Source organism: Punica granatum, chromosome 3 (genome assembly GCF_007655135.1).
Source record: "Punica granatum isolate Tunisia-2019 chromosome 3, ASM765513v2, whole genome shotgun sequence".
In the NCBI taxonomy this organism is placed as follows: Eukaryota; Viridiplantae; Streptophyta; class Magnoliopsida; order Myrtales; family Lythraceae; genus Punica; species Punica granatum.
Genome location: NC_045129.1, coordinates 30,722,406 through 30,728,281, shown reverse-complemented (window position 1 = coordinate 30,728,281; position 5,876 = coordinate 30,722,406). Strand labels below are relative to the sequence as shown.

The window sequence follows — 5,876 nt, the reverse complement described above, 5'->3', positions numbered from 1 at the left end:
GTGTAAGAAAATATCTAAATTTAATATTTCTTACTTCAAAATAAATATTGGATTTTAGTAAGTACTAAAAAGTAGAGTTAAAAGAATAAAAAAGTAGTGGTGGCTTGGTTGACATGAGTATGGGAAGCAAGAGGTCATGAGTTCAAATCCTTATACAACCAAACAATTTTTACACTAAATAAGAAACCCATAAAACCCATAGAACCGGGGTTTTTAGGCAAACCGGACCGGACATGGGACCGTTCCCGATCCGACCGATCGAATCGGCCGGTCTGGTCTGGTTCTGATAACAATGGCTCAAAGTGTTGGTTGGTCTTGCTAGTGGCAATAGTCTTACAACATACTGGAAGTTTGATCTTTGGAACAAGAATTACATATTTAAAGGGAGAGTGATGTAATTCCTTAGCGGGCCACGACTGCCACAGTGCGAGTTCTAAGATAGAGGCTTCTTATTCATGGTTGATTTTGAGTGATAGATCTCACGACAGGTTGGGTCGAGAAGGAGTCACATTAGTACGAAGGCTTCCTTGTCCGGGTCAAAGGGAAAGCCCTTATGCGGTTTATTCTCACCACATCGATCTTGAAAACTCTCTCTTCCCCTAACAGCTCTACCGCGGCTATTGCCAGTGGTTGCAAAAGTGAGCTAATTAGCCACAATCAACCATTTCTCCGGCATGAGAGTCGGTGAGAGGCTATGGTGGCTGCGGCTTGGCCTGAGCATTGCTAGCACGAGCTGATTAAATATCGGTTAATAACATAGTATAAGGAACGGCTATCTAGTTCAATTACTTTATGGGCCGAATGTTATTTCCATGATAAGTTCAGGGCCCACATTGCACTTTGTTAGAAACTCAGAGAAAGAAGACAAAATCAATAGAGAACAAATTCTCCATCGCCTTTCCCCTTGCGTTTCTCTTTCTCCTAGAAACCCCTGGTCAAAACCCTAGCACCTGCTATCGGAGACACCGTTCCTTCCCCGAGAAGAGGAAAAGCTTCGTCACCATGGCGTCTCACTCCTCGAACCTCGAGTGCCGCATGTACGAAGCGAAGTACCCGGAGGTTGATATGGCCGTCAAGATACAGGTCAAGAACATCGCTGACATGGGCGCCTACATCTCCCTTCTCGAGTACAACAACATCGAGGGCATGATGTTATTCATTATGAATCTCAATCAATATAAATTGATTTAAGCAATTTGACCTTTATTCTCTTTATGTAAAATTTTAAATTTGAGTGTCAATGCAAAAAATTCATGATTGAGGAAGTTTTATTTTTCAACGAATTGATGTGATTTGAACTAAATTAGTCGATACTCATTGACTTTATAAGAGTCCAAACTAATATATAATATATGTATATATAAGACAATTTGATTATGTCTCTGTCTCCATGATTTGTTGGCTTTTATTCAATGTTTATGTCAGCGGTTTCTTCTTTCTCGTGCAATACTCCATATACAATTCATCCCCTCAATATACTCATTTAGAAAAGAACACATTAACTATATTAATTAATGAAAGGACATGTGGTGGCGAGTGGATGTTTTTTTTCCTACCCACAAACAACCTCCTTTGAAAAAAAAAATCATAAAAACCAAATTTAATATTTTTCTAATATTATTTAAAGACATTATTACTATCAGTGTTCTCATATTGGAAGTGGGATGGATTTTTCCACGTATTGGGATTCACTCTGCTCTTTTTTATTCAAATTCTTTAAAAAAAATTTAGGTATAAAAAAACTTATTTTAATTGGTTAACAATTTATATTGCCCTTTTATTTGTGATGTTATAAATGTCCGTGAATCATAACATCATGCGATCTATTGACTGATATTAATCTTTACTTGATTAATGACTTGATCGTGACCATAAGATATAATGAATTTTGAACTCTTGCACTGCAACTGCAAGTAAAATTCCACCACTCTTTATTAATAATGAGGAAGTGGAGGTTGGAGCTGCGGCTAAATAAAACACTCGTTTGATTATAATTTTATATTGAAAAATTTTGAAGTATAAATATGAACAACCAAAAAAAAAAGGATGGGGGGTTTTCTGCTGTTATTTCAACAACGGGATTTGGGGAAGACAAATGAGGGTAAAAATTAAATAAGAAGAATAAAAGTATCGACTATAGAACCACCGATTAATATTAAAACAGCCACGTACCACAAACAAGACACATGTATTGGTGTTAGATCAACTCAATTTAATAATATCATCTATGTTACATTTCACGGCCAGGGACAAACAAATAGTCGAATGGATTATTTTCGGTAAATAGGCTGAGAATGTACGTGGCTCATGTGTATATGGAAAATGTTATTTCACATTTATTGCATCTACATAACTGACTATATATCGAAAAGAAAAATTACAGATTAAGATTAGAAATATAGTCATATATATCTCGATAAAACCGTCAAAAAAACCTGAGGAAGGACGATGGCACCTGGTATTTGTGGTATTGGTCAACGACAACTTCACCATTACTCGCATCTGCTATTTTTTTTGCACATCAATTAATGAACAAAAATTCTTGACCATAAATGCATGCGTAGCAATCAAAACATGGCGTAGTGTAATGGTGCACATCCCTACCTGTTAACTTAGAGATTGTATGTTCGATACCTGAAGAAACTACATGTACCCCTTTATTAGTTATTTAGGATTTCTCTTTCATTGTATTAGGTCCACAAGCATCCCTTGTAACCGAAAAAAAAATTTATTGAAAGATTTTATGAATTAGGGAGTATTGATATATTTGATTGTTTATAGGGCAAATTACAAAAAAAATCCAAGTTTTGCAAAAAGTCTCAATTTTGTCTTAAATTTTGTTTTGTAACAAAAAAAACCATAAGTTTTCTAAAATATCTAAAAAATGACCTCCGTTATAACTTCCGTCAATTTTTGCTGCTGATGGTGGGTCCCTTTAATAGTCCACGTAGGTCACACGTAGGCAAAAATTGACGGAAGTTATAACGGAGGTCATTTTTGAGACATTTTAGAAAACTTATGGTTTTTTCTGTTACAAAACAAAATTTAGGACAAAACTGAGACATTTTACAAAATTTGGATTTTTTTTTTGTAATTTACCCTTGTTTATATAGCGGGTTGAATGCTGAATATGCTCAACATTTTGAGGTGGGAGATTGCATTCATTAAATGTTATAAATATCTATACATTATAAAAGGAGAAGGAAGGTGATTGACGTAACTTTCATTCTCCCTAAAATTCCCACTGTAAATTACGAAGTAACCTTTGCTCATAAAGGAAATTGGGGCCAAATATGTAAAATTTAAACGCATTTTTTCTGTAATTAAATTTATATGCCTTTTTAACTTCGTATCAAATAGCGTTCACTCTATGGACGGACCCAGGATTTCAATTGGGGGGAGGAGGGGCGCGAACTCTTTGAGGGAGGCATAGAATGATAACGCTTTCGATTTGGGGGAAGCGAATATAAGGATTTTAATAAAAAAAAAATGAAGCCATAATATATAAATTTTCTTATAATGCATCCAAAGATGCGAACTCCTTTATCGTTGTAGGGGTTGTTTTTGATCCTTTTGTAATTCTCTTGTGATCTTTATCTTGTAAGATCACCTCTATTAATGAAATTACAATGAATTATTGAAATTTTTTTTTCTTATAACGTCAAAATTTTAGGGGTGACCCTCTAAACTCTCCACTTCTTTCATTTCCCCACACGTCACTATCTATCATTTTCCATTTTATTATTGTCTTTTTAAAATTCATTGCTTATATGATTAATTGAAAAAAAACTATATTTTCATATTAAAAAAGAACTATTTATACTATAAAAATATAGTGCATGATTATAATATTTTTTCAAAGTGTTACACCTAACACGAGTATAATTTTAAAAAAATTTGAATTAAATATGAGCGGAGCGGATCCCTTTCTAGTATATATATGAGAATAAAGGAAAATCAATTTTATGTAGGTCATAGTGAAAGAACTTACTGCAAAAGCGTAAAAGGATTGGAAATTCAAAATTTTCTAATTTCACGAGGCCTATGAAAAGCGTAAAAGGAATAGAAATTCAAAATTTCATAGTTTCACGAGGCCTACGAAAAACATAATAGGAATAAAAATTCAAAATTTCCTACCCGTTAAACTAATCCCAAGACATATTAGAAGAATAAGAATAGATAAAGCGTACCTGATATTTTAAAATTGTCGACCAAGCGCCCCAAGTGTGACGCCTCTATAAGTATCCAAGTATCCACACCGACTTTGTGAACAAATTTTCGAGATCGACGGTGCTAGCGGCCAACACTCGAAAGAAACACCGGTGCGACACCCGAAATTTATTAGACTAATAGGATTAATTAAAGTTGAACAATTCCAACTTAAATTTCCCTACAATTATACACGTACACACATATATGTGTATGCATATGCTTATGCATACATGTATATCGCATACATATGCATACACTGTCGCATATATGTTTTTATATCTACCCAAGACTTCCCCCTTTTATAAGCAAATTTGGGGAGGCCTTGGACATGAATGGCCGGTGTGGGAATTAACCCAAAATTGATTTCCACATGACATGTGGATAGTTAAATGGCTTTTCATGACTTGCCCATGTGTATGTATAAATGTAGAAATATGAATGGTCCATGTATATGTATAAGTGTATACATATGTATGGCCCATTTGTATGTATAAATCGGTCTAATAAATTATGTCTAATTAATCTGTAAATTTAATTTCATTAAATATCCGATTAATCGGTCGCACCTTAAATCGTCTAATCAATATTATACGATTTTGTTGTTTCAAAATTATCTCGTCGATTTAGTCATCGTGTGTGATCCTGTAGGTTCCCGATTATATTGACAGTTGTCAGACCTCATTTTGGTCCACCGGCTCTAGGATATGACATCAACAAGGCTCCCGACTAGGGTTCCACAACTCTAACATAAAAATGGCGAGGGCAACATATGAAATTTTGCAGCACACACAATTGATCTCGAAGAGTAAGGCACGAATTATCAATATTCGAACCGAAGGCAGTGGACAAAGGGGAAATCACTTCTCTGTATCATTTTCTTCGGTGAGAACGACTATCTTCGTGGATCCTAGAACTAAGTTCGATATTTTTAGATCAAAGTTTGGTGAGTTGGGACATTTCAATGCAAAAATCACGTCGAGAGTCCTTTCGAGCAAAAAGATAAAATTCGTGGGAGCTGGGGTGCCCAAACAGTGAATACAGCAGCTCGAGCATGGGATTCGACGCATCATATCACGGTCAATCCTGAACCTAAAAGGGTGAATTTCATATGCTTGATCTAGGAAATCGAGTTAGGTTCAATTTGACGGGTCGTTCATTCCAAGATTCAATACAGAGAGAGAGTTATGAATTTTTTAGCGCACCATGCCCGAAACTGTTAAACCGGGACAGACTCTACCAGTCGAGGGAGAAAATCCATAAAAAATTCAATTCTTCGCGTTTTCGAGCATGGCCAACGGCATTGGATTCCCAATTCACTGGAGATTCAGAAAATCAAGAAAAACGGGATGCTTGTTTTGGCTAGATTAGTACAGAATTAAAGGTCTCCTCACAGATCAGGACCAAATTTCCCGGTTCGGGCCAGCTATCGAAGAAAAATTGTTTCGGGAACTTCCCAGGTCGAACGATCTTCAAATTTTACAAGGATGTGCCCAGCTCATGTAGGGATCAAGAAAAAATATCACATAGACCGAAAGGTTCATGAGAAATTCAGGAAAATTCCAGATGTTCAGGTCATCCCATGGACCACTGGTCACAGCTCTGCTCCTCCTGCCCTTTTTCCTTGCTGCCCCCATTTCCTCTTCTGGTTCTTCTTCTCTTTTCTT

The 5,876-nt window shown here is 35.9% G+C and overlaps 1 long non-coding RNA gene across 1 annotated transcript; it reads right to left on the bottom strand.

Moving 5' to 3' along the window:
- Positions 1–785: 785 nt before the first annotated feature.
- On the bottom strand, positions 786–4,458 carry LOC116201785. The gene is made up of 2 exons (XR_004155943.1): positions 4,191–4,458; positions 786–1,119 (listed from the first exon to the last, which is right to left on the bottom strand). It is a non-coding gene; the product is annotated as an uncharacterized LOC116201785 (long non-coding RNA).
- Positions 4,459–5,876: the final 1,418 nt, after the last annotated feature.